The following is a 9,553-nucleotide window of genomic DNA, read 5'->3' as shown; positions in this document are numbered from 1 at the left end:
CTATTATCATAAACTTAGTGGCTTGAACTAACATACATTTATTCTCTTCCAGTTCTGGAAGTCAAAAGTCTGCGAGGAGTCTTATGGGACTAAAATTAAGGTGTTACTGGGACTGTTTCCTTTTAGAAGCTCCAGGAAATAATCCAAACCTTGCCTTAGCTACCTTCTAGAAGCTGCCACCATTCCTTGGGTCATGGCCTCTTCCTTCAACTTCAAAGCCACCAGAGCAGCATCTTTTCTCCTTTCTGACTTCCTGCCTTCATCTTATAAGGACGCTTGGAATTACATTGTGCCCACCTATAATCCAGGAAAATCTCCCATCTCAAGATCCATATTTTAATGACATCTGTGCAGTTCCTTTTGCCATACAAGTTAACATATCCACAGGTTCTGGGAATTACAACACGATAATCTTTATGAGCCATTACTCAGCCTATCGCACACAACTTATTGTAAATTAGGGTAGACATCTGCTGGTTATGCCTGCAGATTATCTCCTAGAGGAAAAATATTTCTTGCCTGCAGAGTAATTTCTTCCAACTGAAATGTGGTGGATTAGGTTACAGTTCCCAATTCCTCATTCTCTCCTGATATAGAATTAGTATGCATACCCTTTGCCATGTGTCTAGAGCAGAGGAAGAATATTCCCCAGACTACTGATGCTGGACTTGGCCATGTGATTTGCTTTGGCCAGTGGAATGTTTGGCCAATAGACATGATGTGAGCAGAAGTGAAGCTTTAAATGTGCTTGCTTGGCTTGGCTTTGTCTTGAGAAAAGGATGGGCTGTACAACTCCTGGTCCCAGAGCAAAAGACAAGTGGAACAGGCTTACACTCAACGCATACTCTGAAGCAGAGCTTCCCTAGCCAACTTGTTAGTAGAAATAAGGTGTTTATTGCAGTAAGTGCCTTAGATATTTATGTCTTTTATTTAGCTTTAGTGCAGCAATAATTGACTAATTAAGGTACCCAACTTCTCCTTGGAGAAATCTCTCAGATTAGGTTCCCCAGAAGCAGACTCTGTAACAAGGACCCATAGGAAAGTAATTTATTTAGAATTATTCTCAAGAAAATCTGTAAGGGTGTGGTTAAGTGGGACTAGAAAATATTTAGTATCATAAACCGAAGTAGATGACTTTAGCTCAATTCCACAGAGAAGCTCTAGAAACAGTATAGAATACACCTGAGAGAGACGTTCCCACCAATAGAAAAGAGCTAGAGTATTCATACCCCACACTTACCACTCTTAAGGGCAGCCTTTAGGGAGACATAAATTCTCTGCTTTCCATGGGCACAGGCAAAGCAGGTTCTGGCAGCCTGAGGGCAACTGCCTGACAAAAAGATACAAGGAAAGGTTGCTGAGATCCTGGGAATTATGGGCAGAACACTGAGAGTGTCTGCTACACCACCCCTCCCAACTGTCCATCCATGAATTCTGTTCAAGTGGATTCTGCTCCCAAATCCAGGCTAGGCATGTGACCCAAGCCTGACCGATCAGTGTATTCTATCACCCTAGCTTCAGCAGTAGATCCAGGATGAGCACATAATTCAACTAAGTCTAATCAGAGAATGTCTTGGGAAATTTCATGAATTAACTAGAAAAGGGGTACTATCCTTATGCTGATGTTTCTGAGAAAATGGGGGTATAAGTCAACTTTCCTGAAAATGGAGACAACCAGAAACAAAGCAGAGAAGTCATAGGAATGAGCCATCCAATAACTCTGATTTGAGCCTTTTTTGGGTTCAGCCATACCTAACTCCTACTCTAGACATTGCAGTTAAGTGGTGTGTCACTTACAACCAGAAGTGTTCATTATTTATCCATATTAATATGGTTCACTCCTAAATCCTTTGAAATCTTGATAAGAATAGTTTATTTTGTCTATTAAAACAGTTTTTATCTATTAAAACAGTAGTCTATAACTAAAATTACTCAATCATTTTAAAACCTTGCCTTATGAAACCTTAAGAGCAACTGTAAGTAAGAATTAGATATTAATATTCCTCATTTTGTAGTTGACAACTCTGAGACTGAGTATACAGCCAAGCATTGCCTAGTGTGCAAGTGTTGAACTGCGTTTTGAATCTAGATATGCCTGCCTCAGAATTCATTTCTTCTCTACTATTTAACTGTTTGACTCAAAACAACTAGAAAGATCAAACATAGCCCAATATCACTTCATGTAAGATCCCTGTACATACATTTATTTCTGTTTAGGGAAATTGTAATCATCCTCCAAGTCACTGCTCAAATTATTCCACTTTCTCTGGATCCAAGTTTCTTCAACTATGTCCCCCAGAAAGTGGTTGGAAAAAAATTAAACAGCATATACATGAGAATCTGTCCAGCCCCCATGTCTGTGATGCACTAGGTGCTTAATAAATACATTTAAATCCATTTTGTAGATTATCAAAACCAACTTAAGCATAGCTATAAGATAATCTTTGTAGTTAGTTCCCATGTTATTCTATTAAACAAGATCTTTCTACATCAGTGATCTTGTTTTTTTTACCTTTTCCTTACCTACATATGCAGAGATGAGGAAAATCAGTGTCATTCCTCTAATCCAGTAAAACTCCAAGGTTACCCCAGGGATTGTGGGGGAACTTACTGAGAAGCAGAGAAAGACAAGTGTGTTTACTGGGTACTTATTATGTGCCAAGCACAATGCTCAGTTTTACAGAGATATTAATTCATTTAATAATCAAAACCATCTTTATAAGGGACATTATTGTTCTTTTTTATCATATGAGAAAACTAAGACTCAGAAACATTAAGTAACTTATCCAACATTACTCAACAAAGGGGAAAGATAATATTACTGCAGAAAGTACATGGACATTTAGGGATGAAGGGAACTAAAATCCTATCAATTACTAGCTACATGAACTTGGACAAGTAACCTCACAACTTTGTAGGAATTGACTGAGATAATGTCTATTAATCCTGGCTTATGGTAGATATGAATTAAATAATGATCCCACCTTCTCCTAGGCAGCAATGGAACTGTGACTTGACCTGATGCCAAAATCCATCTTTGCCCCTCCTAGCCTCCCTGCAATAGAAAGCTGCAGATTTGGAGCACGAGTCTTTGCATAGTGCAGAGCTGGAAAAGGATTATCATCCCCACCACCACCTTAGAAATTGAGTATTTCAGTGCTGATTGACTTTTGTTTAATATGAATTTCTAAAAAACCTCTCATCTACTAAAGGTTCCTTTGAAATTATTAACCTATAGACATTTATGGTTACATGACATATGCAGTTGTAATATAAACAGGTCAACCCCTCTCACTCATATTTTACACTGCATCAGGCACTGAAAACTAAGCCTGATGTAATAGATCTTTTCTGTAGTTTTAATCATAACAATTGTACCAAATGACTTTTTTGTGCATGTGATAACATCATAATGGAAAACCAAATCGATAGCATAGTTCTCAATCTAATTATATGCCTTGCATTTCTAAATCAGCTTTAATGAAATACAATAAGTGGTAGTGTGGAAATTAGAAGAGGCTGGAAAAAAAGCAGTTGCAAATAATACTGTCAGTGACAGGAATAGAAGTATGACGATGCCGGTCTGTGTGAACAATGCCTCCCATTGTGACTATGCAATAAAAAGCTCCCCCACCGCCCAAAAAATGAGGAGGGGGTTTATCCAAACAAATCATCATTTTCAGAAACAAGCACTTTTTACAAAACAAGCCTAGGCGACTGCAATTCAAAAGTGTTTAAGGAGCCTCAGAGGCTGCAAAACTTATCCACATGCAAGCCTCCCCTTTTTCACTTATTAGGCCACCATCTGATACACACACTAGCACCTTAATATAACTTTTAAATAGTTTCTTTCCTTATTTAGAAAAGTAATCATGCTCATTATAGAAAATCTGGAAAATAATGGAAGAGACATAGAAAAAAGTACAATAACCCAAAATCTCACAGCCAGAAATAAGCATAATTCATATTTTTCTATATTTCCTTCATTTTTTTCTAAGAATATGTTACATATTTGAAACGATATAATAATCTCATTGAAAGCATAGTCAGATTTTCAAAGTAACAAAGTTGATAGCTCACCAATGATAGGCCCTAATATAAAAATAAGTTACTTTTATAGTTCCTGTATTAGTTTATTAAGGCTGCCTAACAGTACCACATACTGTGTGGCTCAAACAGCAGAAATTTATCTTCTCACAGTTCTGGAGACTGGAAGTTCAAGACCAAGGCGTAGCAGAGTTGGCTTCTTCTGAGGCCCCTCTCTCGGCTCATAGATGGCTGTCTTCTCACAGGATCTTCAGGTAGTCTTCCTTCTGTATGTAGCTGTGTGTAAAGTTTTTCTTCTTATGAGGAGATCAGTTGTATTGGCCTAGGGCCCTCCCTAATGACATAACTTTAACATAGTCACCTGTTTAAAAACTCTATCTCCAAATACAGTCATTCTGAGATACTAGGGTTTAAGACTTTCAACATATGAAGTTGGTTTGGTGGGGGGCATAATTCTTCCCATAACAAGTGCTAAGTGTGGCAACACAAATGTGCCATGCACCATACATCACAACACAAATACACCATATACCCAAAAAGAACCTAAGTACGTCATATAGCATCATATACCCACAAATATCTCTAGGTTTTGCAGCAGGCACTGGAGGTACAAAGATTGATAAACTGGAGCCCCTGTCTTGAAAAGGCTTAAATCAGTGGTACAAGGAAGGACCATTTATTTAATAAGTGGCATTAGGGAAGTTATTAACACCCTGGGGAAAATGTGCAAAGGCTCAATTTATACCATATACCAAAATAAGTTCACACTTTAAAATGAGAACTGTTAAGACAAGGAAGAGGAATCAAAGGAGGAGGAAGAAGGAGAGGAAAAGAAAAGCAAGGAAAAAAGAAAGAGTAACAAGGGAAAGAGGAAGATGGAGAAGAAAGAAAAATTAGAAAACAGAAACATATTTTATTCATCTTACCTGTTAATGGGGTAGATATTTTGTTTTTAATTATTTAATTCTTTCATTTAATAAATACTACTTGACCAACAAACACAGACCAGGTGTTCTGCTAGGCACAGAATGAACCAGGTTTTTTGATGCTTCTACACAATGGAAGGAGCCCCTTGGGTTGTGTATTATGTAAATAGAAGTTTACATTTCTTTACTGGCATATTCAATATTGGCCACATCTCCCTATACCAACATCATGAGCTGTATGAAGTCAATATGTTCCCGCATAAGTTATTTTCAAAGTACAATTGTAAATCAGATCCCATTAAAAATGCAAGAAGAGGGTCTGTTGTTAAAGGAGCCCTAGGGGAACCCTGTGGTAAGAGGAAGCATCCTTATGTAAAAGCAAAACGGCCGCTCTGCGGTTCCCACACTGTGTCAATCCCGACTGTCATACCTGTGTCCTGGCTTGCAGGTTATGCCTGAGCGCTCATGTGTGTTTGCACTATCTGTCCTTCTGCCTTGGATTGCAAACCCCTGGAGGTTGGCCCACCACATCTGTTCCCTTCATTGTGCCCAGTGTCACAGTGAAGTGTTTTCAAAGAGATCCTAGTAAATGCTTTTGTGTGCTGATAACGATGCAGCAAAGGAACTCAGCAGGCAGTGTCTGTGGGGCTATATTGAGGAGGTGCTCTATGTGTGTTACTTCTACACACTAAGACTCCATATCATATCACTGCTTTGCCAACTGTAGGGAGCAAATCCCCAGGATCCCTCAGTCCTATTTGTGTTCTCAGCAACAGAGAAGAGAGGAGAAATAATATAAGGGAATGACAGAAGAGACTGAGAGTTGGCAATTCCTTGGGACACTCCAAGAAGCTCAGTCGGAGCAGTATTGAGGTGCTTACCTCCAAATGCCTTTGAAGAAGGCAGTCTTTTCTGCATGCTTCCAGGTCGTGGAGTGAGGTTGCTGTCCTTGCCATTGGGAATGGTCTCATGTCAGGAGCACATCACATTGCAGCTTCTCTCAGAATCTAACTAGCTACCCAGAAGAAATGGATAAATCCTTGCCATTCTCTTGGGTTCAGAAAAAGATTTTAGCCAAAAGTTCCTTTTCTAATAAGTAGTTGTATAGTGTTATTGCCCAGTAAATGAGTGGTGCAATTTCTGACTGTCAATTGCTGAATTCAATCAAAATGTAGTGACCCAGAAATTGTCTTAACTCAATGTTCATAAATACAAACATTGTCCCAGAATTATACTAGTGTTGGTGAGTTTTCCTGAATGAAAAAGACATGATTTCACTGGTAGAATTAAGTCATTTTAATTCTTGGATCAACTTTCTGCTTAGTAGTATTTTAATCATCTTTATTTCTATCTTACTAAAATTATTTTTCATGAGTACATTTCATGAATTTATTTTTGATACTGCTTTCATTCATTTTTTTTTTTTTGTCCACATCAAATTAAATAAGAAAAGTTTCTGTCTTTGTAAGTTTTCTCTGGGGGCCATTATTTCCACAAAGTCTATTTTTTTTTTTTTTTTTTTCGAGACAGAGTCTTACTCTGTCACCCAGACTGGAGTGCAGTGGTGCAATCTTGGCTCGCTGCAACCTACGTGTCCCAGGTTCAAGCAATTCTCCTTTCTCAGCCCCCCAAGTAACTGGGATTACAGGCATGTGCCACCATGTTCAACTAATTTTTGTATTTTTAGTAGAGATGAGGTTTCACCATGTTGGCCAGACTGGTCTTGAACTCCTGACCTCAGGTGATCTCTACCTGCCTTGGCCTCCCAAAGTGCTGGGATTACAGGTGTGAGCCACTGCACCTGGGCCAAAGTCTAATTTTTTAATTCAATTTTGCATTTATAAATTTTTCCAAAATGATTTTTTCACTATCAATATTTTACGAATAATTTTTTTTTTTTACCATATCGAACTCTAGCCTTTGATGGTTTTGTTGGGTTATTTCTCCAGAAACTATTATTTCCCTAGTTGATTTTTATATTTTTCAACTTTACCAATTTTTTTCACCTCTAATACATTTAATAATGTAAAATTATAGCCATTCCCAATTTTCTGTTATTTTATTTCAATTAATAATACTTCATGTGAATTTGATGTAAGATAATGTATTTTTATTCATTTATGAAAGCAAATCAGAAACAGAAGGAGTCAAAATATCTGTAGAGTTAAAGCATTATAGTGTGGCAAAAACTTGCTGCTTCATTCAAATACAAACATCCCTGGAGAAGTAAGCCATCATTTAAATTTGAATATGGGAACAGTGATTTACATCACATGTTTTCCTAAAAGATGAAAATAGAAGTATTTGGCCTGGCACAGTGGCTCATGCCTGTAATCCCAGCACTTTGGGAGGCCAAGGCGGGTGGATCAAGAGGTCAGGAGTTTGAGACCAGTCTAGCCAACATAGGGAAATCCCATCTGTACAAAAAATTAGCCAGACGTGGTGGTACGTACCTGTAATCCCAGCTACTCAGGAGGCTGAGGCAGGAGAATCTGTGAACCTGGGGGGTGGAGGTTGTAGTGAACTGAGATCACGCCATTGCACTCCAGCCCGGGCAACAGTATGAGACTCCATCTTAAAAAAAAAAAAAAAAAAAGAATAGAAAATAGAAGTATTCGCTTCCCAGCTGCCTGGCACATGACCTGGTGTCCATTCGTCCCTTTTCCCTACTTGGGGCTTGGACTCTACAACGGGAAAAACAAAGTAGAAATGGCGGAAAAACTGTTTTGTTGTGGCATAGTTGTGGCAGCAGGAACATACAGAGCCTGGAAAACTTGAGGGCCTTAAGGTCATCTTAAGGGATTTGGACCTTCTCCTGGAGGAACTGGGAGCCATGCAGGACTCTATTTGGGCATAGATGCTCAGATCTGAGATTTCAAAACATGACTCTGGTAACTGCATAGAAAAGAGATTGAAGATGGAAAGTCAGGAAACAGGCCTCTGCAGGGGTGACTCCGGACCACAGTTTTGTATCTTCCCAATCTAAGGCGCTTGATGCCAGGCTGGTATCCCGGCCTTTACGATATAACCTTTGCCAATCTTTCCATCTGCCCGGTATCCCCACCCTACTTCACTGGACTCCTCTTTGTTCTCCAAAATTTTCCATACCTCCATGCTTCCATGACCTAAGAAATTTCTTATTTCCATTATCTACCTGAGGAGCTCCTATACATTCTTATTTCAAAGTGAGATAAACATTAATAACTATAATCATAATAATGAGCATTTATTGAGAATGTGCTTTATACCATTCAATGCTATTAATCTCACCAGATAACAAAACTGAGGTCTAGATAGTTTAGCTAGCTTGTTCAAGGTTGCCCAACTAGTGAGCAGGGAGGCCTCTATTTCAAAAGTTCAGCTTGTTGTCAGAGTTTGGATGTTCCTAACCCACACCATGCTGTTCCACCAGGAAACATTTGAGTGCTTACCATATGCCATACATTTTCACACATATTCTCATATTTAATCCCAACGGCCAGATAGTGAGGTAGGTGTCATCATTTTAATACAGAGAAAACTGAGTCTTGGTGAGTTTAAGTAACTTCCTCCAGAGCAGCAGATACTGCTGGTCTAACTACAAAGACATTATACTTCCTGGTAAGTGCCTGGCTCATAGATGGTTATTGACACGTATTGGTCCCTTCTCTTCCACCTGCTCTGCCATGTCCATACTTAGATCATGCTGATCACCCAAAAATGTATCTGATCTTATCATACCTTCATTCAAAACCAGCTGGTGCCTATTCCTATTGAGGATCCAGCTTATCTGTTAATGGAGGTACCCATTGCTATACCTTCTCACCCATATCCTCTTCCCAGTGAAGCTGTTCAGCCCACAGCCCCAGCTACTGACATGACCATGTTTTATATTCAGTGATTCTGTTCTTCCACTATAGCTGATTGGACCTAAAAGCAGACAATCAGACATCCTTTCTCGGAACGTTGAAATAAGGAATGCTAAGAAGTTAAGATGTTAGGAACGGCAGCTTCCAAGGTAGAGTCTGGCTCAGAATAATCAGGAAGAGCCAAGGGCAAGCCAAAGATGCTTCAAGCAGAAACAAAGAAGATGTGAAATCCAGGTGGTAGCAAAAGAAGAATAGAGTGGATGTGCTTATGGCTAAAGCAAATGCTGAGAAGGTGGTGGGACACTGAGGCCCATGAGGGAGAAGCAGGGAGTCATTAGAGCTGCCTCACTTCCCAACAACTGCTCAGTTTCCATTCAAGTGTTTCCCTAAAGAAAACCTCCTTTTTCCTCTGGTAATGAAAGTGACACATTGTTTCTTGCCACCCAAAGAGAAAAACTTAAAAAACAAATAGCCTCCTCTTGCCACTCAATCTTGAGGGTTTTATATTAAAAAGCTTTGAGTCTCTAAATCCAAGACTAAGGTGGGAAAAAGTGAGGGTTTCCTATTAAAAACCTTTGAGTCTCTCAGTCCAAGACTAAAATGGGAAAAAGTCAAATGATGAGATTCAAAGTCTAATGCCCTTAAGCTAAGCCCCACCCCAGATGCCAACCCACCCAGATCTCCTCCCACTCCCTCTCTATCCCCTCTTTGGGGTCTCTTCTGCCTGCCCCT

The 9,553-nt window shown here is 39.3% G+C and overlaps 1 long non-coding RNA gene across 1 annotated transcript; it reads right to left on the bottom strand.

Annotated features, from left to right (window-relative positions):
• Positions 1-2,608: 2,608 nt before the first annotated feature.
• LOC119625076 (uncharacterized) lies at positions 2,609-8,212 on the bottom strand. The gene is made up of 3 exons (XR_005241204.2): positions 7,427-8,212; positions 5,855-5,988; positions 2,609-4,323 (listed from the first exon to the last, which is right to left on the bottom strand). It is a non-coding gene; the product is annotated as an uncharacterized lncRNA (long non-coding RNA).
• Positions 8,213-9,553: the final 1,341 nt, after the last annotated feature.

This window comes from Chlorocebus sabaeus, chromosome 20 (assembly GCF_047675955.1).
Source record: "Chlorocebus sabaeus isolate Y175 chromosome 20, mChlSab1.0.hap1, whole genome shotgun sequence".
In the NCBI taxonomy this organism is placed as follows: domain Eukaryota; kingdom Metazoa; phylum Chordata; class Mammalia; order Primates; family Cercopithecidae; genus Chlorocebus; species Chlorocebus sabaeus.
The sequence above is the reverse complement of the archived record's forward strand: the minus strand, read 5'-3'. Positions and strand labels throughout refer to the sequence as shown.